Below are 26,971 nucleotides of genomic sequence, written 5' to 3' on the forward strand. Positions count from 1 at the left end.
GTTGTGTCCGACTCTTTGAGACCCCATGAATCGCAGCCCACCTGGCCTCCCTGTCCATCACCAACTCCCGGAGTTCACTCAGACTCACGTCCATCGGGTCCGTGATGCCATCCAGCCATCTCATCCTCTGTCTACCCCTTCTCCTCCTGCCCCCAATCCCTCCCAGCATCAGAGTCTTTTCCAATGAGTCAACTCTTCGCATGAGGTGGCCAAAGTACTGGAACTTCAGCTTTAGCATCATTCCTTCCAAAGAAATCCCAGTTAGCATTATTATTACTAATTCTTGTGAATCTTTACCTAGTACTTTATATATCTCTGTTTTTTGGTTGTTTTGTCAGAGGTTGTCTCACAGTCTTTCAATGGAGACCAGTCCGACTGTCTTCCCATTTTTCACAGTTCAGTTCAGCTGCTCAGCCATGTCCAAGGCTTTGCAACCCCATGACTGCAGCATGCCAGGCCTCGCTGTCCATCACCAACTCCCAGAGTTACTCAGAATCGTGTCCATTGAGTCTGTGATGACACCCAACCATCTTATTCTGTCGTACCAGTCTCCTCCTGCCTTCAATCTTTCCCAGCATCAGGGTGTTTCCAAATGAGTCAGTTCTTCGCATCAGGTGGCCAAAGTATTAGAGTTTCAACTTCAGCATCAGTCCTTCCCATTTTTTTCTGCCTCTCTGAATTTAAGCGCATCAATTATCTATTACGGTCTTGATGGGATGTTCTTGTCGGGGAGCATGACTGTACAGTCTGTGTGGTACCCAGAGTGGGGCTGGATTTGATGGATCACAAGTCACACCTTCCCTTAGGGTGTGCCATCAGCTATCGCCTTGGGAGGAGATCTGTGGTGACAGGGCTAAAGCCACATGTGAGGCACAGACTTCCTCTATTCTCAGGGCCTTCTCAGCCATACTGGGGGCAGGGTGGGGTCCCAAGTTTCTGGAGCAGAGATCCTGATTGTCAGGCCGAACCTGCCTGTGTTCCCTCTAAATGTGTGCCCTCCCCTCTCCCAGCACTGCAACCCTTGCCAAAGAGAGACACGAGGGGCCTGTGCATGTTGGAGAAAGGAGCCAATCTACAGGCTGGCTGCTGACAGAGGTCCCTGCTACCTCCAATGTACCACCTGCCAGCACCAGCAGAAGCTTCTCCCACCCTGCTTAAACATAGCTTCTGGTCTGAGACCCCTTGGTCCCTCACAACTGAGCAGTTCCCCCTGCCTCTGCGCCCTTCCCTGTTGAAGAGGGTTTCTATTGGGCAGGTGAGGCCCTCGTGGGCTCTGGGCACATACTGGGTCATCTGCTGTGGCAGTCTGGCCTCCATCAGAGATCAGGACATCTCCTGATGGGCTGCCTGTGTAAGTGCCCTCCAGGAGCAAGGCTCCAGCTGTCCCACCCAGACGTCGCACTGGGCCAGATGCACCTCTGCTTCCCACATCCCAGCTCTTTGTCTCATCATGGCAGCCCCTGCGCCAGTGCAGAGCAGCCACACGAAGTAAGCAGGGCATGTGTAGGGGTGGGTAATTGTGGGGAAAATGGAAAGCCACAAGTGTGGTCTCAATCAGTCCTCTTCACGCTGACTTGGGAGCAAGCCCTGAGCACGTGCTCCTGGAGAGGGGAGTCCAGGCTTCCCACAGTCCCCCTGTTAGTCCACATGGCCCTATAACCAGCTAAGGGTGCTTGTCTTCCCTGTGTCAGACCGGAGGACTGGCGTTTCCAATATATGGCTCAAACCACTCACATCCATGGCAGATCTCCACCCATGAAATCTCCTTTATATTCTGAGTCCTCTCCCATGGGCACAGGTCAGGACTTGAATGCTCCTTTTCCCTTCTTACCCTATTCCCTGTGGATCTTTATTAGAGCCTACGTTTAGGAATCTTTCTCCATTTTCCAATTAGTTTTTTGAGTTAATTGTTCCACATATTGATGTATTCTTTTTTTTTTTTTTTGAGTATAGTTGATTTCCCATGTTGTGTTAGTTTCAGGTGTACAGCAAAGTGATGCAGCTTTACATACACATGTATTTGGGCTTACCACTTGGTTCAGTTGGTAAAGAATCTGCCTGCAATGCAGGAGATGCAGGTTTGACCCCTGTGTCAGGAAGATCCCCTCACGTGGCCACGACAACCGTCTCCAGTATTCCTGCCAGGAGATTCCCATGGAGAGTGGAGCTTAGCAGGCTGCAGTCCATAGTGTCACAAAGAATCAAACATGAGTGAAATGATTGAGCATGGGCACGCATGCATACATATACCTATTCCTTTACAAATTCTTTACCCATTTATGTCATTATAGAATGTTGAGCAAAGTTCCTTGTGGTTTTGTAGTCGGTCCTTGTTGGTTATCTATTTTAAATATAGTTGTGTGTATATGTTAATCCTCAACTCCTGATTTATCCCTCATCCCTCCCAACTTCCCATTTGGTAACCATCAGTTTGGCTTCTGTGTAGATGTGTTTTTGATGTGTTCTTTGGGGGAGGCAGCTTTTTCCAGGAGTCATGTATGGATGTGAGAGTTGGAGGATAAAGAAAGCTGAGCACCAATGAATTGATGCTTTTGAACTGTGGTGTTGGAGAAGACTCTTGAGAGTCCCTTGGACAGCAAGGGGATCCAACCAGTCAATCCTAAAGGAAATCAGTCCTGAATATTCATTGGAAGGACTGATGCTGAAGCTGAAACTCTGATTCTTTGGCCACCTGATGGGAAGAACTAACTTATTTGAAATGACCCCGATGCTGGGAAAGATTGAAGGTGGGAGGAAAAGGGGACGACAGAGAATGAGACGGTTGGGTGGCATCACAGACTCAATGGACACTACTTTGAGTAAACTCCGGGAGTTGTTGATGGACAGGGAAGCCTGGCATGCTGCAGTCCATGGGGTCTCAGTCAGGCACGACTGACCGATGGAACTAAACTGAGTCCTACTTTTTCTATTTTTCCTTTTGTTGCCTGTGTTTTGGTGTCACATACAGTAAATCATTTCTAAGATGGATGCTATATAACTTCTCCAGTATGTTTTCTTCTAGTAAATTTATAGTGTCAGATCTTACATTTAAGTCTTTAATCAACTTTGAGTTTAGTTTTGTGTATGGTATAAAGTAAGGGTCCATTTGCATTCTTTTGCATTCAGATGTCTAGTTTGCCCACTGTGATTAATTGAAGAAATGGCAAGGTGACATTTAATCATGATCATCTCAAGGCAGAAGTGTGTGACAAGCCTGTAGGAAAGGTAATGGGGTGAGGGACCTGCCAGGACCATGTAGAGTTTGGAGACTCCCACTTGATTCCTGCTGATATGTGGATGTGGTCCTGTGTAGATGTGTTCTCACTCTTCGAACATAAACCTCTGGCAAACAAGAGAAGCGTCTGGGCCAGCAATATTGTGCTCTTATCATGAGTCCATGGGCACTCACTCTTTTGGCTTTTGCCTTCAGTGTCATTCAAATGGCTGGCCTTAATACAAGGACATGATGTTCCTCTTGAGGAACTTCTCATTTAAATTCCTCATTTAAATTAAAAGAAGCTTCTCATTTAAATTCCTTTGACTTCTGATCCACTCTCTAGTTTATGGTTTTTACTACATTTTCAAACAAACTCTTAGACATACTTGGCAGTGAGAGTAGTTCTCTCCCTTACAGTCTTAAATAATTCAATTTCTGATAATGCTTTATATCACCACACTGTTGATTTCTAATCTGTTTACCTCTCTGGCATGTGTTTCTGATAAGATACATACTCAAAAAACTATCATAAAAGCTGCATGTAATAAACAGTAAGTGATTAGAAAACATGAAAACATTAATACTCAAGAGAATGACTGAGGAAATTTCTTTGGGAGGTGACCATTAGGCTGGCCTCAGATGGTTGCTAGTTTCTGAATCGCAGAAGATAGAATGGATACAGGCAAAGAGGAAAGCAGAAGGGAAATCATTGTGTTAGTCCATAGAGGTTGTTATGGACACAGCTAGAGAGGTCAGTTGGAATCTATTCATAGGGAACCTGTAAACGTGGAAGCCTATCTAAAGAGTTTGTACTACTCTTTGTAAATGCTAATGAGCAAAAACTGCCACCGCAAAACCCAAAACAGCATTTGCAATAGGACTTGACATGTCTGAATCACAATATACCGTCCTTTTCCAGGAGAGCTACAGGCGACCGATATTGATATTTTGTGTTATCCTACTTGGATATATCCTTTCTCAACTCATGACTTATTATTTATGCTTTTCTCTTTTAACCCTGGGTGTCCTTGGATCCTTTTTAAACTTTATGCATCCTCACCTCTTTCTGGAAAGTGACAGTGTATCAGTGTAGTTTTAAATATATACCAGGGCTACTTTGGGGAAACAAGGCCCTCTAACATCAGCTTTTGGTCCACCTCAGGGCTTCCCCGATAGCTCAGTTGAGAAAGAATCCATTTGCAGTTCTGGAGATTCCAGTTCGATTCCTGTGTTGGGAAGTTCCGCTGGAGAAATGATAGGCTTCCCATTCTAGTATTCTTTGGCTTCCCTTGTTGCTCAGCTGGTAAAGAATCCAACTGCAATTTGGGAGACCTGAGTTTGATCTCTGGGTTTGGAAGATCCCATGGAGAAGGGAAAGGCTAACAACTCCAGGATTCTCACCTAGAGAATTCCATGGATGGTATAGACCATGGGCTTGCCAAGAGTCTGACAGGACTGAGTGAGTCATTTTCAGCTCTTCAGGCCTAACAATCTGTTACCTTCCCCCTATAACAGCAAGCATTTCAGTAAGTCCAACAGCAGGGTGTTAAAGTGTGATAGTGTTAAATGGTGATTATATATGCAGATCTGAAATCACAGTACTGACCTATATGTAGATATATGGTCTCTCTGTCCACATCATCCTGGTAGCTGCTTTAGGTAATTAATTTTCTGCAGACAAGGCATGAAAGTGCTTCCACTTCCTTTGAAAGCACAGCACACCCAGGGTGTCTTTCATTCTTATTGATTTTAAATCACATTCAGTGACTGACTTTGGATCATCAACTGGGTCTCCCAGGAGTTAAAGTGCCAGAAAGTTTTAATTAGGGAGCTGCAGTACAGATAAAAAAATACCATATCATTGACTTAAAATAGGAACCCAACTCTTTTGATGCTGATGGTGAAACTCTGTGTTTTAGTTTTTTTTCTAAAAATTTTTCTGAAGACACACAGGATTCCTCTGGTCAGAGACTCAGCCTTATATATTTCCACATTTGATTGACTACTTCTGGAACTTTTTTAAACATTTCAAAATGAAAGTTAAGACCAAATTAAATATTCCATACTCTTACTTTTAAACCATGATAATCTTGTAGAACATGGACTAACAAAAGACTTCATTGCAGAAGACTTGTTTACCACTGTCATTATTTAGAAATTATAGGGTATGGTGATAAATAAAAGACCAGCTTTTACTCAGCATTATATTAATACTTGTATCAAAAGTTTCTGTACAAACTTCCGTGGCTGTCCAGTGGTTAGGACTCCGTGTTTTCACTAGAAGGGGAACGGGTTCAATCCCTGGTCAGGGAACTATGATCCCACAATCTGCATAGTGCCTCCCCCAATACAAAAACTTATCTGTGTGTGATGATCCTGTCTGTCATCTGCACTGGGATTGGGCCACACCCACTGCCCTGCCTTTGGGAACACACTTCTCCCACCAATTTCTTAGCATAACAGTGGCCTAATTGAATTTGATTTGTTCCCTCCAAATATCATTTTAGTCCTTGGGAGTGCTAGTTGTGGGTTTTAATTGTATCAGCATTTTGTGCCTCCTGAGCACCTTTAGCTGACAGCATAGGCAAGTGATGCAACAAACCCCATTATGAGGTAGGGGGCTAGGAGGTGATTTCTGCCCCTCCTGGGGCAGAGTTTCACATTCACAATCAGAGTTTCACATTCAGGAGGAGCTTCACATTCACCATCCCCATGTGAAACCCTCTTCCTATCTGGGTTCTGGCAATAGAGACCCTATTGTTATTCCACACCCCAAACAAAGGCAATAACACCACATCACTACTCCTTGCCCCTGAGATCAATTGTTAAGCAGGGTCATCCATCTTCAGTGCAGACTCCTGACTCAGTCCAGACCTCTACTCTCTGGATAACTGGGGACCTCAGGGTCTGTTCCCAACCTCTCAGGACCCCATATCCCTCCCTTTTCAGGTGATCACTTCTTCTCGCACACACAAATATCTTTTCACTGTTTGATCTTTATTTTAATTGCAGCCATCAGTTTACTATGTTAGTGTGAGAGTCAGTCTTTTCCTGGTTGGCCATTTCTAAGAAAGCAGACCTCTGGAGACACAATTCTAAACTGTCTGACCTTTTCTATTCAGTTACTGGCTGCCCAGGTTGTACTTCTCCAGGGTCTCTCATTCTGGGGTGGCTGAACTTGTCTTCTCTTTTGACTCTGCTTCCTTCTATGACTCTGCCTCATATTTTGGTAACTTTTTTTGCTTTGATTCAGTTTCTTACATGCACAGGAACAGAAAAAACACTTTGGCTTTCTTGTTTTCCTCACCTTCTTCAATTGAGTGGCATATGATCAGATTTTCTTTTTCAGGGTTCCTTGTAGAGGTCTTCTGAACCTCATGGTCATCTTTCGTGCCTGTAAAGGCAAGGGAAGGTTACTAGTTTGGAGGAAAGAGCATAAAAACTGAATTGGAACAGAGATTTCATGAAAAAGGGATGTGGGCTGATGAGGGCTTTTGTGCCAGGTAAGGGCAGTGTAGAGGGCTTGGGCAGCAAAGTCAACGAATAACATGGGGAGTGTAGATGGAGTCATCTTACCTTCACACTGCCTCTGTATCTCCATTGACAAAGGGTCTTCTTTTTTCCTTTCATCCTTGAAGCAAACCGCATTGCAACTCTTCTTGGCTGCCATGGTTTCCTGGTTACCTTAGTCATGATGATACCATGAAGTGGCCTAACCCAAAATCTCTGCCTCTGACCTCCCTATATATACCTTCTCAGGACAAGGAAGAGTCACACCCTTCAATCTGATTGGTCAGCTAGGCACTCCCCCAGCCAATGGTGGCTGGGGGGAATTAGACATCACAATGTACCACTTTGCCCATCAACATGGGCTAGTGGATGCTAAGGGAGGTCATGATATAACTTTCCCAATCCTGACACCTCTGTGTGTCTGATTCTGGGGAGTGGTGATTCAGGGACATGGTGCTTCTTATCATGACCTTCAGACTTTCCTTCAGCGCCCTTTATTCTCTGACTTATATGTCTGCCTTCAACACTCCTGACTCTTCCATCCCTCTATGAACCTCTAAAAAACACTTTCCATCCCACTTTAGAAATTGAGTCCTCTAGTTACTTCAACTCTAGACCATCCTCTTCTTGTTGGATATTCTTGAGGGACTTAAGGAACTTAAGAGCAAGAGCTTAAGGTGAAAAAGGTAATTAAGAACAGGTTGGATGTTTTTTCTACTCCAGTGAGCTTTAGAAACCCCGAGACTTGGTGAACCTTAGTCTGTTGCCCCAAGGTCAATACACAGTCTCCATAAGATTATGCATCAGAACAAAGAAAGTGTTAAATGTCTCCTCCACTAGTATTGTTGGGGACACTTCAACTCTCATATTGAGTAAGGAAACTCAACTTGACCTATCTACCAGAAATATATTCCTGAATTTTTTTTTTAAAAACATAAGGTCCTCAAAGGCAAGAGTCAGATCATCACCGAACCACTGACTCTTGACTGAATCATTTCCCCAGTGGTCCCTCATTGACAGTTACCATAAGGCAAGACCCACTGTGGTGCTGACCAATAGCTGGACAAGACAAGTACCAGTAGGTAGCTCACTGATAGTTGGTTGCTTGTGGGCGGGGCCCAGTGAGGCACTGACCAATGGCTGAGCAAGACCCATTGCCTAGTAACAGGATGAAGAGTAATAAGGCACAGTGATGGGTACCTGCTAAGGGCTGTGCTCATGCTGCTCTGTTACATAAGGACACTTTGAGTCTGGCATGCTGGAATCTTCTCGATTGACTCCTTTCCAACCTGAGATTTTGATTTCACATGCTAATTTAACTTTTGAACATCATTCTTTTCATTGTATTCCCAGGCATACCTGTCACCAGTGCTTATCTCTATGCCCCTCCAACAACTGTCACTTGACTGCATTCTCAGCATATAGTACAGCTAATAGTTCAAAGTCAACAAGATTGTGAAGGCCAGACCACCTTTAAAACTATTTTGACCAACCTTAACCTCACAGTGATTCTTATTCTATTCACAGTTGAACACAGCAGGATGAGCACAGTCCTTAGAAGATAGCCTTTAATGTGCTTCCTTTCAACCCACCCTGTTCCTAGGCAACAGGTGTTGCTCAGCCTTGCTTGGTGCCTCAGAGGGCCCCATTCACAAGCAGACAATCGTCAATGAGTGACCATTAGTTGTGCTGCTCAACTATTGGTCAGCAACACATTTGGCCCTACCCATAAATTGCTGTCAATGAGGGACCAGTGGGGAAGTGATTGAGTCAAGGGTGTTGTGGTGGTCATCAGGTGGAGAGTAAGCTAAGAGGGAGACTCAGGCCTTCTTCTAGAGGCCTTGAAGCTCATCCAGCTTTGGGCCAGCAGGTGAACTCGAGTGCCCAGGGAACAGACTGGGCACTCTATCCTGTAGTGCTCCAGAGCCCTCACTAAGGCCCTCCACTAGCCTTGGCCCAGGCCTTGAGGAGTGATGAAGCTCTCCCCCATCCTCTGTGACCTACTAGCAGTGGACGGCTTTCTGGGTCTCAGTTTGTGAGAACTAGTCTCCCTATTTGGACAGCCTGAGGAGACTGAGGACCTATTGGGTTAGGTGCCTGGCTCCATCAGGAATGAGACCTGGAGAGAATGCGGGAACTCCCCGAAGGAGCTGCTGACTGAGATCTGCTTCCTCTTAGCCAGGACTGGGACATTTCAGGGTGAAAATTATGCCTTGAGACTTTGCCCTTTCTTGTTAGCACAGAGAATAACATTCATCTGATAGAGATTTACAGGAACATCATTACCTGACCATGACCTGACCTTAAGAACAAAGGCCCTGACACCAAGAAGTCTGCAACAACTAACCTCAACTCTCTCTAACATTTGTTTTTGAATGGATTTACTGAAAATTTTCAATAACTTTGGGTACTTAGGGCATAAGCCACCCATCTCCTAGAATGAATTTGTAATAAACCTTTCTCTGTTCCAAACTCTAATGTTTAGTTTTGAAGAGCCTCATTTTGCATCAGGCACATGGACTTGCCATTTCAGTAACAACAATACAGTCTAAGGACAGACTGCCTCTTTTAAACAACAGAGACTGGCCAAGTGCTCACAATGATCCATAACATACCCACTGACTTGGCTTGGCTAAATTTTATCCAAGCTTCTCTCCTCTGAACTTCAGCTTTCCCCTAAGCTTGAGCAAGCATTAAGAGCCAGACTTTTCTGTATCCCTTAATAGCTCATTTTGGGAATCAACTCACTACAGAGAGAAACGCTTCCTGTTAAACTGCTCCATCATGCTGTCTGCTCATCCATAACCACCACTTGCCCCATCACACACACACACACACACACACACACACACACACACACACACAGAGTTGCTGCTTGCCCTGCTTATCCTTCCATGTTAAAGAAACATCCTTTTCTGTTTTATTTTGAGACATGTGAAGAACTTGTAGTCAAAGCATTCTCCCTATTGCAAAGAGTTCAATTCAGTCACTCAGTATTGTCTGACTCTCTGTGTAACATGGACTGCAGCACACCAGGCTTCCCTGTCCATCACCAACTCCCACAGCTTGCTCAAACTCAAGTCCATCGAATCGGAGATGCCATCCAACCATCTCATCCTCTGTCGTCCTCTTCTCTGGCCTTCAATCTTTCCCAGCATCAGGATCTTTTCCAATGGGTCACTTTTCACATTAGGTGGCCAAATTACTGGAGGTTCAGCTTCAGCATCAGTCCTTCCAGTGAATATTCAGGACTGATTTACTTTAGGATTGGCTGGTTTGATCTCCTTGCAGTCCAAGGGACTCCTGAGTGTCTTCTCCAACAGCACAGTTCAGAAGCATCAATTTGGCTTTCTTTATTGTCCAACTGTCACATCAATACATAACTGCTAAAAAACCTTAGCTTTGACATACAGACCTTGGTCAGTAAAGTCATGTCTGTGCTTTTTAATATGCTTTCTTTGGTCATAGCTTTTCTTCCAAGGAGCAAGCATCTTTTAATTTCAAGGCTGCTCTCACCATCTTCAGTGATTTTGGAGCCCAAGAAAATAAAGTCTGCCACTTTTCCCATTGTTTCCTCATTTATTTGCCATGAAGTGATGGGACTGGATGCCATGGTTTTCTTTTTCTTTCTTTTTTTTTTTGAATGTTGAGTTAAGCTAAATTTTTCACTCTCCTCTTTCACCCTCATCAAGAGGCTCTTTAGTTCCTCTTTGCTTTATACCTTAAGAGTGGTGTCATCTGCATATTGAGTTTATTGATATTTCTCCAGGCAACCTTCATTCCATCTTGGGCTTCATCCAGTCCAACATTTTGCAGATATACTCTGCATGTAAATTAAATAAACAGGGTGACAATATACTTTCTTGAAGTACTCCTTTCCCAATTTGGAACCAGTCTGTTGTTCCATGTCTGGTTCTAACTGTTGCTTCTTGCCCTGCATACAGGTAAGATAGTCTTGTATTCCCTTCTCTTTAAGAATTTTCTACAATTTCTTGTGACCCATACAGTCAGATGGTTTAGCGTAGTCAGCGAAAGAGATATTTTTTTTGCAATTCTCTTGCTTTTTTCTATGTTCCAGAGGATGTTGGCAATTTGATCTCTTTTTCCTCTGCTTTTTCTCAATCCATCTTGAACATCTGAAAGTTCTTGGTTCAAGTATTGTTGAAGCCTGTCTTGGAGAATTTGCAGCATTACTTTGGTAGTATGAGGGATTACCCTATCACCATAGTAATTTCAAATCAATTCCTTCTTATATTAGTCTGGATTTGTTTTTATTAATTTGTAAAAATGGACATAAATTCTTTGGTGTAATGTTTATTTCCAACTTAACAGGTATTAATTAACCCCCTGCAATGTTGCAGGCACTGTGTGGGTACAAGGGGAACATTGCTAACCAATATCCATGACCCTGCTCTCATGGGGCTTACCTTCTAGTCAGGGAAGATGGAAGGTTAACATTAACGACAAAATAGTGAATTATAAAGTATAGAGAGAACCTTATGAGTTATGAGAAATGGGGAGTTTTTCCTCCCTAATCGTTAGCGAGGGAAGGCCTTTTTAATCCAGGACATTTGAGCAAAGACTTAGTTAAAGACATGAGGGACTGACCTTGTGGTTATCTTGGGGAAATAATTCTGGGGAGAAGAAATAGCCAGGGCAAAAGTCCCCGATTGGTATTGTCTGTGTCCTTCCAATAGAACAAGGAGGCTGGTGCAAGTGGGACCACGTGAGTGAGGACGAGACTAGGAAGTGGTGAGCTGCTGTTGAGAGAGAACAGGGCAGGAAAAGGAGGAAAGTAATATTAAACATATCATGCCATTTCTGTAATGAATTGGTTCACAGTACCCAAACCACACTGGGCTCTGGTGGTAAAGAGGAGAGGCATTTGTCATAGTCTGATGGCAAGGAGGTGGGGGAAGGGTATTTTTAAGTAAAGTCATCCTAGATGAATTCTGAACCACCTAAAGTAGATAGATCGCCAAGTGAAAAGGTGTGAAAGTGCTTCCCAGACAGTGGGGGAGAAAATGCAAAGGCACTGAGACCCAAGAAAGCTGGTTATATATGCATTGAATATGACTGGAGTAAGGTATGATCGGGAAATTGTGAAGAAACATGGCCTTGGAGGTAGAGAGAACTTGAAAGGACAGCTGGGCATATGTTAATTTAATGTCTGGGTTACGCTGCTTTGAAGCAGCATTCTTAACGTTTTCTAACTGTAAATATATACTCGAGGCAAAGCAATATGGAAATTCAAAAGGAAGTATACAAATGAAATTAGAGAACACCAATAAGTGTGTCAATAGAAATATATACTGTTAATATTTTGTCTTTGTTGTTCTATCTAAATATTTATAACATATATATTAAATATGTTGTATAATGCTAAATATATATGTAATACACTTATATTAAGACTTCCCTGGTGGCTCAGATGGTAAAGTGTCTGTCTACAATGCGGGAGACCCGGGTTCAACCCCTGGGTCGGGGAGATCGCCTGGAGAAGGAAATGGCAATCCACTCTAGTACTATTGCCTGGAAAATCCCATGGACAGAGGAGCCTGGTAGGCTACAGTCCATGGGGTCGCAAAGAGTCGGACATGACTGAGCGACTTCACTTTCACTTTCACACATATTTGGATGAGCATATAGACATCAGTGATTTTTTTTTAAATTCATACAAATTGAATCAAACTATATGCTATATTGTAGCCATCCTTTTCTATACAATATGCTGGGAGAATTTTTCCATCTCAACAAACATGTATCTGCCATTATTTCTAAGGATTACTATAGTGTTCAAATGCTTGCTTATCCCATCCTAGTGCTAAGAAGACAGGAACCATGTGTGTCTTGTTCACTGGTTGCTTCCACATCTTGTCTATTGTAAATATGGTTGTAATACGCATTGAGGTTCATATATATTTTCAAATTAGTGTTCATTTTCTTCTTATATTTACCTAAGAGTAGGATTGCTGGGTCGGAGAAGGCAATGGCACCGCACTCCAGTACTCTTGCCTGGAAAATCCCATGGACGGAGGAGCCTGGTGGGATGCAGTCCATGGGGTCGCAAAGAGGCAGACATGACTGAATGACTTCACTTTTGCTTTTCACTTTCATGCATTGGAGAAGGAAATGGCAACCCACTCCAGTGTTCTTGCCTGGAGAATCCCAGGGACAAGGGAGCTTGGTGGGCTGCCGTCTATGGGGTCGCACAGTTGGACACGACTGAAGTGACTTAGCAGCAGCAGCAGGATTGCTGGGCCACATGGTAGTTCTATTGTTAGTTTTTTGAGAAACTTACATGATATTTTCCTTAGTGACTGCACAAATTTACTTTCCCGCCAATTAAGTACAAGAGTTTCCTTTTCTCCACATCCTTGCCAACATGTGTATTTTCAGACATTTTGATTTTATGATAGCCATTCTGATGGGTGTGAGGTGATATCTTCTTGTGATTTTGATTTCCATTTCTTTGATGTTTAGTGATGTTCAGCATTTTTTCACTTGCCTGTTAATCATCTACATATCTTCTTTGGAGAAATTCAGATCTTCCCATTGTTTAGTATTTTTTTCTTTAAATATTGAGTTGAATAATCTGTTTATATATTTTGTATGTGGACCCCTTATTGTCATGTCATTTGCAAATATTTACTCCCATTCAGTAGATTGTCTTTTCATTTTGTCAATGTTTTTGCTTGCTGTGGAAAAGCTTTTAATTAGATCTCATTTATTTCTTTTGTTTCCTTTGCCTTAGGAGACAGATGAAAAAAATTATTGACATGATTTATGTCAGAGTGTTCTCCCTACATTTTTCTTCTAAGAGTTTCATAGTTTTCAGTCTTTTATTTAGGGCTTGAATTCGTTTTGAGTTCATTTATTAATTCTAATAGTATTTTGGTAGTGCTTTATAGTTTTCTGCATATAGTATCATGTCAGCTGCAAGTAGTGACAGTTTTACTTCTTTCTACCAATTTGGAGGACTTTTATTTCTTTTCCTTAAATGATTACTGTGGCTAGAACATCCATCATTTTAGAAGTGGCAAGAGTGGGCATCCTTGCCTTGTTCCTGATTTTAGAGGAAAAGCTTTCAGCTTTTTGCCACTGAATATGATATTGTGTTTGTTATAAATGACTTTTATTATGTTCAGATATATTCCCTCCATATCAAGTATGATGAGAATTTTTGTAATGAATGAATGTTGAGTTTTGCCAAATGGTTTTACAGCATCTATTTAGATAATCATGTAATTTTTGTCCTTCTAGTTCTTAATGCAGTGTACCACATTGATTGATTTGCAGATATTGAACCATCTTTGTACCCCTGGAATAACTCCAACTTGATCATGGTGTGTGATGGTTTCAATGTGTTGTTGAATTTGGTTCTCTAATATTTTGTTGAGAATTTTATCATCTGTATTCAGCAGAAATATTAGCATTTAATTTTCTTTTTTGATGGTGTCTTTGTCTGGTTTTGGTGTCAGGATAATGGGGGCTTTGTAGGATGAATTTGGAGGTACTCCATCTTCTCAGTTTTCTAGAAGAGTTGAAGTTTGGATATAACCTATTCTTTATAGGCTTGGAAAATTCTACTGTGAAGCTGTGTGGTCCTGTATTTTATTTTGCTAAGAGATTTTAAAATATAAGTTCAAATTGACTACTAGTGGTTCATCTGTTCAAATTATACACTTCCTCCTGATTCAGTTTGGGAATATTGTGTGTTCCTAGAGATTTGTCAATTTCTTCTAGGTTGTCCAATTTGTTGGACAAAAAAAAATACTATAAATATTTATAGTATTCTTTTATGCCTTTTTTCATATTGCTGTGATATTGTGAGTAATCTATCCCTTGCATTTACTACTTTGGTTCAGTCATCTCTCTTTTATTTTAGATTACCCTGGCTAGTTCAGTTCAGTTCAGTTGCTCAGTCATGTCCGACTCTTTGCGACTTAATGAATTGCAGCACGCCAGGCCTCCCTGTCCATCACCAACTCCCGGAGTTCACTCAAACTCATGCCCATCGAGTTGGTGATGCCATCCAGCCATCTCATCCTCTGTTGTCCCCTTCTCCTCCTGCCCCCAATCCCTCCCAGCATCAGAATTCTTTTCCAAAGAGTCAACTCTTCGCATGAGGTGGTCAAAGTATGGGAGTTTCAGCTATAGCATCAGTCCTTCCAATGAACACCCAGGACTGATCTTTACAATGGACTGGTTGGATCTCCTTGCAATCCAAGGGACTCTCAAGGGTCTTCTCCAACACCACAGTTCAAAAGCATCAATTCTTCAGCACTCAGCTTTCTTCACAGCCCAACTCTTACATCCATAAGAGTTGACCACTAGAAAAACCATAGCCTTGACTAGATGGACCTTTGTTGGCAAAGTAATGTCTCTGCTTTTGAACATGCTATCTAGGTAGGTCTTCATAGAACCGTTCAACTTCAGTTTCTTCAGCGTTACTGGTTGGGGCATAGACTTGGATTATGGTGATATTTAATGGTTTGCCTTGGAAACAAACAGAGATCATTCTGTTGTTTTTGAGATTGCATCCAAGTACTGCATTTTGGACACTTTTGTTGACCATTATGGCTACTCCATTTGTTCTATGGGATTCCTGCCCACAGTAGTAGATATAATGGTCATCTGAGTAAAATTCACCTATTTCTGTCCATTTTAGTTCACTGATTCCTAGAATGTCGACGTTCACTCTTGCCAACTTGATTCATGGACCTAACGTTCCAGGTTCCTATGCAATATTGCTCGTTACAGCATCAGACCTTGCTTCTATCACCAGTCACATCCACAACTGGGTATTGTTTTTGTTTTGGCTCCATCCCTTCATTCTTTCTGGAGTTATTTCTCCACTGATCTCCAGTAGCATATTGGGCACCTACCGACCTCAGGAGTTCTTCTTTCAGTATCCTATTATTTTGCCTTTTCTTACTGTTCATGGGGTTCTCCAGGCAAGAATACTGAAGTGGTTTGCCATTCCCTTCTCCAGTGGACTACATTCTGTCAGACCTGTCCACCATGACCTGCCAGTCTTGGGTGGCCCCACACAGCATGGCTTAGTCTCATTGAGTTAGACAAGGCTGTGGTCTCTGTGATCAGATTGGCTAGTTTTCTGTGATTATGGTTTCAGTGTGTCTGCCCTCTGATGCCCTCTCGCAACACCTACCATCTTACTTGGGTTTCCCCTACCTTGGACTTGGGGTATCTCTTCATGGTTGCTCCAGTAAAACGCAGCTGCTGCTCCTTACCTTGGACAAGGGGTATCTCCTCATGACTGCCCCTCCTGACTTTGGACGTGGAAGAGCTCCTCTCGGTCCTCCTGTGCCCAAGCAGCCACCGCTCCTTGGATGTGGGGTTGCCCGTCTCAGCCCCTGGCCCTGACCTCAGGCGTGGGGTAGCTCCTCTCGGCCACCGCCCCTGACTTTGGGCATCGGATATGTTAGGTTAGGTTGTTTATTTACAGCATCAAACTTTACTTCCATCCCCAGTCACATCCACAATTGGGTGTTGTTTTTGATTAGGGTCCATCTCTTCATTCTTTTTGGAGTAATTTCTCCATTGATCTCCAGTAGCATATTGGTCACCTGCCGACTGGGGGAGTTCATCTTTCAGTGTCCTATCTTTCTGCCCTTGCATACTGTTCATGGGGTTCTCAAGGCAAGTGGTTTCCTAATCCCTTCTCCAGTGGACCACAGTTTGTCAGGCTCTCCACCATGACCCGTCCGCCTTGAATGTCCCTACATGGCATGGCTCATAGTTTAATTGAGTTAGATAAGGCTGTGGTCCCTGTGATCAGATTGGTTGGTTTAATGTGATTGTGGGTTTTATTCTTTCTGCCCTCTGCTGGAGAAGGATAAGAGGCTATGGAAGCTTCCTGATGGAAGAGACTCACTGAGGGGGAACCTGGGACTTGTTCTGATGGTAGGGGCCATGCTTAATTCAGTTCAGTTCAAGCGCTCAGTCATGTCCAACTCTTAGAGACGCCATGAACTGCAGCATGCCAGGCCTCCCTGTCCATCACCAACTCCCAGAGTTCACTCAGACTCACGTCCATCGAGTCAGTGATGCCATCCAGCCATCTCATCCTCTGCTGTCCTCTTCTCCTCCTGCCCCCAATCCCTTCCAGCATCAGAGTCTTTTCCAATGAGTCAACTCTTCACATGAGGTGGCCAAAGTACGGAGTTTCAGCTTTAGTATCATTCCTTCCAAAGGAATCCCAGGGCTGATCTCCTTCAGAATGGACTGGTTGGATCTTCTTGCAGTCCAAGGGACTCTCAAGAGTCTTCCCCAACATCACAGTTCAAAAGGATCAATTCTTTGGCACTCAGCCTTCTTCACAGTCCAACTCTCACATCAATACATGACCACAGGAAAAACCATAGCCTTGACTAGACGGACCTTAGTCAGCAAAGTAATGTCTCTGCTTTTGAATATCCTATCTAGGTTGGTCATAACTTTTCTTCCAAGGAGTAAGGGTCTTTTAATTTCATGGCTGCAGTCACCATCTACAGTGATTTTGGAGCCCCCCAAAATAAAGTCTGACACTGTTTCCACTGTTTCCCCATCGATTTCCCATGAAGTGATGGGACCGGATGCCGTGATCTTCGTTTTGTGAATGTTGAGCTTTAAGCCAAATATTTTACTCTCCTCTTTCACTTTCATCAAGAGGCTTTTTAGTTCCTCCTCACTTTCTGCCATAAGGGTGGTGTCATCTGCATATCTGAGGTTATTGATATTTCTCCCGGCAATCTTGATTCCAGCTTGTGTTTCTTCCAGGCCAGCATTTCTCATGATGTACTCTGCATATAAGTTACATAAGCAGGGTGACAATATACAGCCTTGATGTACTCCTTTTCCTATTTGGAACCAGTCTGTTGTTCCATGTGCAGTTCTACTGTTGCTTCCTGACCTGCATACAGGTTTCTCAAGAGGCAGGTCCGGTGGTCTGGTATTCCCATCTCTCTCAGAATTTTCCACAGTTTATGGTGATCCACACAATCAAAGGCTTTGGCATAGTCAATAAAGCAGAAATAGATGTTTTTCTAGAACTCTCTTGCTTTTTGCATGATCCAGTGGATGTTGGCAATTTGATCTCTGGTTCCTCTGCCTTTTCTAAAACCAGCTTGAACATCAGGAAGTTCATGGTTCACATATTGTTGAAGCCTGGCTTGGAGAATTTTGAGCATTACTTTACTAGCATGTGAGATGAGTGCAATTGTGCAGTAGTTTGAGCATTTTTTTGGCATTCCCTTTCTTTGGGATTGGAATGAAAACTGACCTTTTCCAGTCCTGTGTCCACTGCTGAGTTTTCCAAATTTGCTGGCATATTGAGTGCAGCACTTTCACAGCATCATCTTTGAGGATTTGAAATAGCTCTACTGGAATGCCATCACCTCCAGTAGCTTTGTTCGTAGTGATGCTTTCTAAGGCCCACTTGACTTCACATTCCAGTATGTCTGGCTCTAGATGAGTGATCACACCATCGTGATTATCCGGGTCATGAAGATCTTTTTGTACAGTTCTTCTGTGTATTCTTGCCACCTCTTCTTAATATCTTCTGCTTCTGTTAGGTCCATACCATTTCTGTCCTTTATCAAGCCCATCTTTGCATGAAATGTTCCCTTGCTATCTCTAATTTTCTTGAAGAGATCTCTAGCCTTTCCCATTCTGTTCTTTTCCTCTATTTCTTTGCATTGATCGCTGAAGAAGGCTTTCTCATCTCTTTTTGCTATTCTTTGGAACTCTGCATTCAGATGCTTATATCTTTCCTTTTCTCCTTTGCTTTTCACTTCCCTTCTTTTCACAGCTATTTGTAAGGCCTCCCCAGACAGCCATTTTGCTTTTTTGCATTTCTTTTCCATGGGGATCGTCTTGATCCCTGTCTCCTGTTCAATGTCATGAACCTCATTCCATAGATCATCAGGCACTCTATCAGATGTAGGCCCTTAAATCTATTTCTCACTTCCACTGTATAATCATAAGGGATTTGATTTTGGTCATATCTGAATGGTCTAGCAGTTTTCCCTACTTTCTTCAATTTCAGTGTGAATTTGGCAGTAATGAGTTCATAATCTGAGCCACAGTCAGCTGCTGGTCTTGTTTTTGCTGACTGTATAGAGCTTCTCCATCTTTGGCTGCATAGAATATAATCAATCTGATTTTGGTGTTGACCATCTGGTTATGTCCATGTGTAGAGTCTTCTTTTGTGTTGTTGGAAGAGGGTGTTTGCTATGACCAGTGCATTTTCTTGGCAAAACTCTGTTAGTCTTTGTCCTGCTTAATTCTGCATTCCAAGGCCAAATTTGCCTGTGACTCCAGGTGTTTCTTGACTTCCTACTTTTGCATTCCAGTCCCCTATAATGAAAAGGACATCTTTTTTACGTGTTAGTTCTAAAAGGTCTTGTAGGTCTTCATAGAACCATTCAACTTCAGCTTCTTCAGCATTACTGGTTGGGGCATAGACTTGGATTATGGTGATATTGAATGGTTTGCCTTGGAGATGAACAGAGATCATTCTGTCATTTTTGAGATTGCATCCAAGTACTGCATTTCTTTTGCTGACCATGATGGCTACTCCATTTCTTCTGAGGGATTCGTGCCTGCAGTAGTAGATATAATGGTCATCTGACTTAAATTCACCCAGTCCAGTCCATTTTAGTTCACTGATTCCTAGAATGTCGACGTTCACTCTTACTGTCTCTTGTTTGACCACTTCCAATTTGCCTTGATTCATGGACCTGCCATTCCAGGTTCCTATGCTATATTGCTCTTTACAGCATCGGACTTTATTTCTATCACCAGTCACATCCACAGCTGGGTATTGTTTTTGCTTTGGCTCCATCCCTTCTTTCTTTCTTTCTGGAGTTATTTCTCCACTGATCTCCAGTAGCATATTGGACAACTACCGACCTGGGGATTTCTTCTTTCAATATCCTATTATTTTGCCTTTTCATACTGTTCATGAGGTTCTCAAGGCAAGAATACTGAAGTGGTTTGCCATTCCCTTCTCCAGTGGACCACATTCTGTCAGGCCTGTCCACCATGACCCGCCCATCTTGGGTTGCCCCGTGGACATGGCTTGGTTTCATTGAGTTAGAAAAGGCTGTGGTCCTAGTGTGATTAGATTGACTAGTTTTCTGTGAGTATGTTTTCAGTGTATCTGCCCTCTGATGCCCTCTTGCAACACCTACCATCTTACTTGGGTTTCTGTTACCTTGGGCGTGGGGTATCTCTTCATGGCTGCTCCAGCAAAGCGCAGCTGCTGCTCCTTACCTTGGAGAAGGGTATCTCCTCACCACCGCCCTTCCTGACCTTCAATGTGGGAGGTAAGTCTTTAATCCAATTTTCTGCTGAAGGGCTGTGTTCCCTCCCTGTTATTTGACCTGAGGCCAAACTATCCTAGTGGTAATGAAGACAATGGCAATCTCCAAAAGGTCCCATGCAGGCACTGCTACACTCAGTGCCCCCAACCTGGCAGCAGGTCACCACTGACCTACGCCTCCATCACGGACTCCTGAGCACTCACAGAAAGTCTGGGTCAGTCTCTTGTAGGGTCACTGCTCCTTTCTCCTTGGTTGTGGTACACACAGAATTCTGTTCTTGCCCTCCAAGAATCTGTTTTCCCATATCTGTGCAAATCCTGGTGTCTCTATATTAATGGTGACCTCTTCCAAGAGGGCTTATGCCAAACCCAGGTCTACTGCACCCAGAGCCCTTGCCCCACAGTAGTCCACTGCTGACCCATATCTCCTTAGGAGACACTGAAACACAGTTCTGTCTCAGTCTCTGTGGGGTGTCTGGGTCCTGGTGCTCAAACAAGGTGTGTTTGAGCCCTCTGAGTGTCTGTGAAAGTTATGGGGTTTGTTTGTAAATGCAGTCTCGCTCCTCCTACCATCTTTCTGGGGCTTCCCCTTTGCCCTTGGATGTGGGGTATCTCCTCAGAGTCACTCCAGTAGTGTGCAGCCGCTGCTCCAGTGCCACATAGCCAGCGCTCAAGTGCCTACTGTCTTGCTGGGGCTTTCCTATCCTTGGACGTGGGGTATCTCCCCACAGTCACTCCAGCGCTGCATAACTGCTCTTCCAGCGCCGAGCAGCAGGAATGGGGTATCTGTTCCCAGTCCCTCCAGTGCATTGCAGCTGCCCTCCAGCACCGAGCAGCAGGTGTGGGGTGTCTCCTCACAGTCGACCCAGCATGGCACAAGTAAAGTCCAATGCTGTGAGAGCAATAATGCATAGAAATCTGGAATGTTAGCTCCATGAATCAAGGCAAATTGGAAGTGGTCAAACAGGAGGTGACATCAAGTGAACATTGATATTTTAGGAATCAGTGAACTAAAATGGATTGGAATGAGTGAATTTAACTCAGATGACCATTATATCTACTAGTGTGGGCAAGAATCCCTTAGAAGAAATGGAGTAGCCATCATAGTCAAGAACAGAGTCCGAAATGGAGTACTTGGAGGCAATCTCAAAAACAACAGAATGAACTCTGTTCATTTCCAAGGCAGACCATTCAGTCTCACAGAAATCCAAGCCCCGACCAGTAATGCAGAAGAAGCTGAAGTTGAGTGGTTCTATGAAGACCTACAAGACTTTCTAGAAATAACATATAAAAAATGATGTCCTTTTCATTATAGGGGACTGGAATGCAAAAGTAGGAAATCAAGAAACACATGGTATAACAGGCAAATTTGGCCCTGGAGTACAGAATGAAGCAGGGCAAAGGCTAACATAGTTTTGCCAAAGGAACACGCTGGTTGTTGTAAACACCCACTTCCCACAACACAAGAGAAGACTCTACACATGGACAGGAGGAGATGATGAATACCGAAATCAGATTGATTATATTCCTTGCAGCCAAAGATGGAGAAGCTCTATACAGTCAACAAAGACAAGGCCAAGAGCTGACTGGCTCAGATCATGAACTCCTTATTGCCAAATTTAGACTTAAATTGAAGAAAGTAGGGAAAACTTCTAGACCAATCAGGTATGACCTCAATCAAATCCCTTATGATTATACAGTGGAAGTGAGAAATAGATTTAAGGGTCTAGATCTGATAGAGTGCCTGATGAACTATGGAATGGGGTTCATGACATTGTACAGGAGACAGGGATCAAGACGATCCCCATGGAAAAGAAATGCAAAAAAGCAAAATGGCTGTCTGGGGAGGCCTTACAAATAGCTGTGAAAAGAAGAGAGGAGAAAAACATAGGAGAAAAGGAAAGATATAAGCATCTGAATGCAGAGTTCCAAAGAATAGCAAGAAGAGATAAGAAAGCCTTTTTCAGCGATCAATGCAAAGAAATAGAGGAAAAGAACAGAATGGGAAAGGCTAGAGATCTCTTCAAGAAAATTAGAGATAGCAAGGGAACATTTCATGCAAAGATGGGCTAGATAAAGGACAGAAATTGTCTCTACCTAACAGAAGCAGAAGATATTAAGAAGAGGTGGCAAGAATACACAGAAGAACTGTACAAAAAAGATCTTCATGACCTGGATAATCACGATGGTGTGATCACTCATCTAGAGGAGACATCCTGGAATGTGAAGTCAAGTGGGCCATAGAAAGCATCACTACGAACAAAGCTAGTGGAGGTGATGGAATGCCAGTAGAGCTATTTCAAATCCTGAAAGATGATGCTGTAAAGTGCTGCACTCAACATGCCAGCAAATTTGGAAAACTCAGCAGTGGAAAAGGTCAGTTTTCATTCCAATCCCAAAGAAAGGGAATGCAAAAGAATGCTCAAACTACTGCACAATTGCACTCATCTCACATGCTAGTAAAGTAATGCTTAAAATTCTCCAAGCCAGGCTTCAGCAATATGTGAATCGTGAATTTCCTGACGTTCAAGCTGGTTTTAGCAAAGGCAGAGGAACCAGAGATCAAATTGCCAACATCCACTGGATCATGCAAAAAGCAAGAGAGTTCTAGAAAAACATCTATTTCTGCTTTATTGACTATGCCAAAGCCTTTGACTGTGTGGATCACAATAAACTGTGGAAAATTCTGAAAGAGATGGGAATACCAGACCACCGGACCTGCCTCTTGAGAAACCTATATGCAGGTCAGGAAGCAACAGTTAGAACTGGACATGGAACAACAGACTGGTTCCAAATAGAAAAGGAGTATGTCAAGGCTGTATATTGTCACCCTGCTTATGTAACTTATATGCAGAGTACATCATGAGAAATGCTGGCCTGGAAGAAACACAAGCTGGAATCAAGATTGCCGGGAGAAATATCAATAACCTCAGATATGCAGATGACACCACCCTTATGGCAGAAAGTGAAGAGGAACTAAAAAGCCTGTTGATGAAAGTGAAAGAGGAGAGTGAAAAAGTTGGCTTAAAGCTTCAGAAAATGAAGATCTTCAGAAGATCTTCAGGAAACGAAGATCATGGCATCTGGTCCCAGCACTTCATGGGAAATCGATGGGGAAACAGTGGGAAAAGGGTCAGACTTTATTTTGGGGGGCTCCAAAATCACTGCAGATGGTGACTGCAGCCATGAAATTAAAAGACCCTTACTCCTTGGAAGAAAGTTATGACCAACCTAGAAAGCATATTCAAAAGCAGAGATATTACTTTGCCAACTAAGGTCCGTCTGGTCAAGGCTACAGTTTTTCCTGTGGTCATGTATTAATGTGAGAGTTGGACTGTGAAGAAGGCTGAGTGCTGAAGAATTGATGCTTTTGAACTGTGGTGTTGGGGAAGACTCTTGAGAGTCCCTTGGACTGCAAGAAGATCCAACCAGTCCATTCTGAAGGAGATCAGTCCTGGGATTTCTTTGGAAGGAATGATGCTAAAGCCAAAACTCCAGTACTTTGGCCACTTCATGCGAAGAGTTGACTCATTGGAAAAAACTCTGATGCTGGGAGGGATTGGGGGCAGGAGAGGAAGGGGATGACAGAGGATGAGATGGCTGGATGGCATCACTGACTCGATGGACGTGAGTCTGAGTGAACTCTGAGATTTGGTGATGGACAGGGAGGCCTGGCGTGCTGCAATTCACGGGGTTGCACAGAGTTGGACACGACTGATCAACTGAACTGAACTGAATCAGAAGATTCTGGGAAACGTCAAAAGGAGACACCACGTGTCCATCCACTTCCCAGAATCCCACTCGCTAGCATGCATCTTGGCTGAGCGATGTGTGTGCCACCAGGGAAGACTTTGAATTAGAATGATTGGCCAAAGACCACCTGGAAACTAATCCCATCTCCATAAAACCCAAAATTGCAAGCCATGGGGCAGAGCAGTTCTCCTGGGTTCCCTTACCCTACTGCTCTCCACCCGACCCTTACCCTACTGCTCTCCACCCGAGTGCCCTTTCCCAATAAACTCTCTTGCTTTGTCAGCACATGTGTCTCCTCGGACAATTCATTTCTGAGTGTTAGACAAGAGCCCAGTTTTGGGCCCTGGAAGGTGTCCTCCTTCCTGCAACAGGACCGGTATCCTGTCTTCTCCTTCCCAAGTTTTCTCAGGGATCACCATGGGGAGTGGCTGCATTCTGATGGCTGGTAGAGAACAGGTATTCTTCTCTTCCCGAGTTTCTTCAGGGCTCACCATGAGAAGTGACTGCAGCCTGCTGGCATCTAGAAGGAAGGTATTCTCCTTTGCAAGTTTCCTCAGGGCTCACACTGGGGAGTGGCTTCAGTCTGATGGCTGCTAGACAGCAGGTATTCTTCTACTTCTCGAGTTTCTTTAGGGCGTACAGTGGGGAGTGGCTGCACTTTGATGGCTGCTAGAAAGCAGGTATTCTTTTCCTTCCCGAGTTTCCTCGGGGTTTACTTTGGGGAGTGTCTGCAGTCTGATGGCTTCTACATAGTAGGAGGGGGAAGCTGGGTCCCTATTGAGATCATCTCAGCAGAGACAGCAAGCACGTCCTGCGACTCCAGACAATCTTCCAATGTTCAGGGTTAGTGTTCACCCTGCAGGATCCACAGCCATCAGCTCAGCCACCATGCTATGCATTTAGTTGCTATGTAGCCCTGAAACCTACAGTACAGGAGGCCCTCTAAGTGTGGCATCCTGTCCAGCAAACTCTCAGTCACATCCTCAAAGCCCAACCAAGGCCCAGCTTTGCTGAAAAGGTCTCACTGGGGACCCAGGTTCCCCCTTCTGCTCTCTCACATTCCATATCCAAGTGGAGAGAAGGCAGGGGCTGGGGGCAGAGTGCCTCCAAGCAACTAGGGCAGAAGTTTTCCCATCACCCCTTGTGGTCCATCCCTGGGAGCACAGTCTAACATCACTGCAGCAGAGGACATGTGTCCCCAGATCAGGCACTCTCTCCAGAGGATTGGAGCTGTGAGCACTAACACAAGAAACCCAGAGTGACCTGCTTAGGCTGGAAGACTAGTTCCTGGGATGTGAGCTAAAGTCTGAAAGTAGCTTCTCATTGGGATTAGCCTTCTCCAGACATAGCCTGGGGGCGGCAAGAATGAAATAAGTGGCCCACAGCTGGGGCAGTCACACAGTGCCTCTCGACAACCCATGGAGACTGTGAAGCTGAGCGACCATGAGCCCACATTCACCCAGCAGATGGCCAAGTGGATCAAAGTCACTGAGTCTCCATGCCCGGGAGTGCAGGTTAAGGTGAGCAGGTGACAGACACTCCCCAGCTCAGATAGACTGTAGCCAGGGGCTTCCCTACTGTCCAGAAGATGTTTGGCCCAAGTATAAGGACTTCACAGGGAGCCATCCAACCACTTCATGTGTGGGACCTCAGGTAATGTCCTTGATTCATGGCTGGGGAGGCTGAAGACGGGGTGCACTCAGAGTTCCTGGTCCTCATAGGCATTTGTCACTTAGGCTCACTGTCCCTGCCTTCCTAGGGACCACCCTCTCTGCCATGTCTGTCACAATCTATTCTGTCCCCCTCTTCTGAGAAAAGCTAAGATCTGGGTAACAGTGCTGGCAGGACCCATGCAGGCAGGACCTCTGCTCCTCCTCCCATGCTTTCTCAAAGGGCATGTTTCACAAGGTGGTGGTAAGCCTTTAAAGAGCAGAGCACATTACATGCTGAGAGCCTGGCCTGACTCAGGAAGAAAGCTCAGAGGGACCCCTTGTCCCCAACATAGTCAAGACAAAGTCCTGGGAGCTGAGAGGGAAGGTGGAGCAAGAGCCAGACTCCAGGAGAACTCAGGAGGTGGGCCCCAGCCCTCCTCTTCCTCTGGGCCCTCCCAAAAGGCAAATGTGTGTTATGGAAGTTCCCTTGAGAGCCACATGCACCCAGTGCATGGACTTGATTTTGTGGAAGGACATATGGGGGTTCTCACAGCACCAGGGAGGGTCTGATGGGCAGGGAAGGCTGAAGGATTTGTTCACCAGAGAGTGAGGGCCCATGACAGCACTGCTTTAACTCAGCACTCCAAGACGCAGGGCTTGTGTATGAGTCACACTTGTGGGATGTCTGCTGTCTGCAGGCAGCACTGTATCTGTGTCCCCACAAGCTAAGCTTGACACAGCTATGGGCTTGGCCGGGGAGCTGGGGATGCTCAGTGCAGGACACAGACAGTACCAGGATCAGGGCACTGTGTGGGAAGTCTCTGTGAGTGGTTGAGAAAGGCCAGAGCTCAAAGTGCCACTGCTTGGAGGACATGGACATTTACCTGAGGGAGCAGAGAGGATATTGCCTACCCAGCAACTGCCCCAGAGGCCAGGTTAGCAGCATGCTGCCAGAACAAGGATCATCCAGGACACCAGGAAGGACATGCCCTGGGAAGTGGCAGCAGAGACTCTAGGCCACATGAAGGCCCAGTGACCCTGGGCGGGCACAGACGGCCTCAGACTGCATCAGCACCCAGAAGACCAGGGGGGTCCTGGGTGAGAGAGGGGTGGGGGCTCCCTGCACCTTGCAGGCCTGGGCCAGCTCATACTGCAGGTCCTTGATGGTGATGTTATTTGATTCCAGAATATCCAAGGAGAGGGAGGGAAGCACAGCCTGGCTCCACTTTGGGGACATCCACACAAGAGGGACTGCTTTGGGAAGGCCTCAGAGCGAGACTCAGGTGTGTGTCCACTCCCAGACTCTGAGGGGACATAGCCTTGGGGCTGGCTGCCTAAAGTCACTCAGCTGGCCAAGACCCTAGAGCCAAGCCTGGCCACACCAGACTCCTATCCACATCACCCACTCATTTTATGACATCTCCCAAGTCAGGGGGCAGAGGAATGAGGCCCAGCCACAGGCGGGGTCTCTGCCAGGTGTGGTCAGGCCTTCTGGCTCCTGGGCACTGAGGC

General features: G+C 44.5%; 1 long non-coding RNA gene across 1 annotated transcript; it reads right to left on the reverse strand.

The window, feature by feature from the left end:
• Window positions 1–6,194: 6,194 nt before the first annotated feature.
• LOC120881886 lies at window positions 6,195–7,010 on the reverse strand. The gene is made up of 2 exons (XR_005725352.1): window positions 6,794–7,010; window positions 6,195–6,611 (listed from the first exon to the last, which is right to left on the reverse strand). It is a non-coding gene; the product is annotated as an uncharacterized LOC120881886 (long non-coding RNA).
• Window positions 7,011–26,971: the final 19,961 nt, after the last annotated feature.

Source organism: Oryx dammah, unplaced genomic scaffold (assembly GCF_014754425.2).
Source record: "Oryx dammah isolate SB20612 unplaced genomic scaffold, SCBI_Odam_1.1 HiC_scaffold_23, whole genome shotgun sequence".
Lineage (NCBI taxonomy): Eukaryota > Metazoa > Chordata > Mammalia > Artiodactyla > Bovidae > Oryx > Oryx dammah.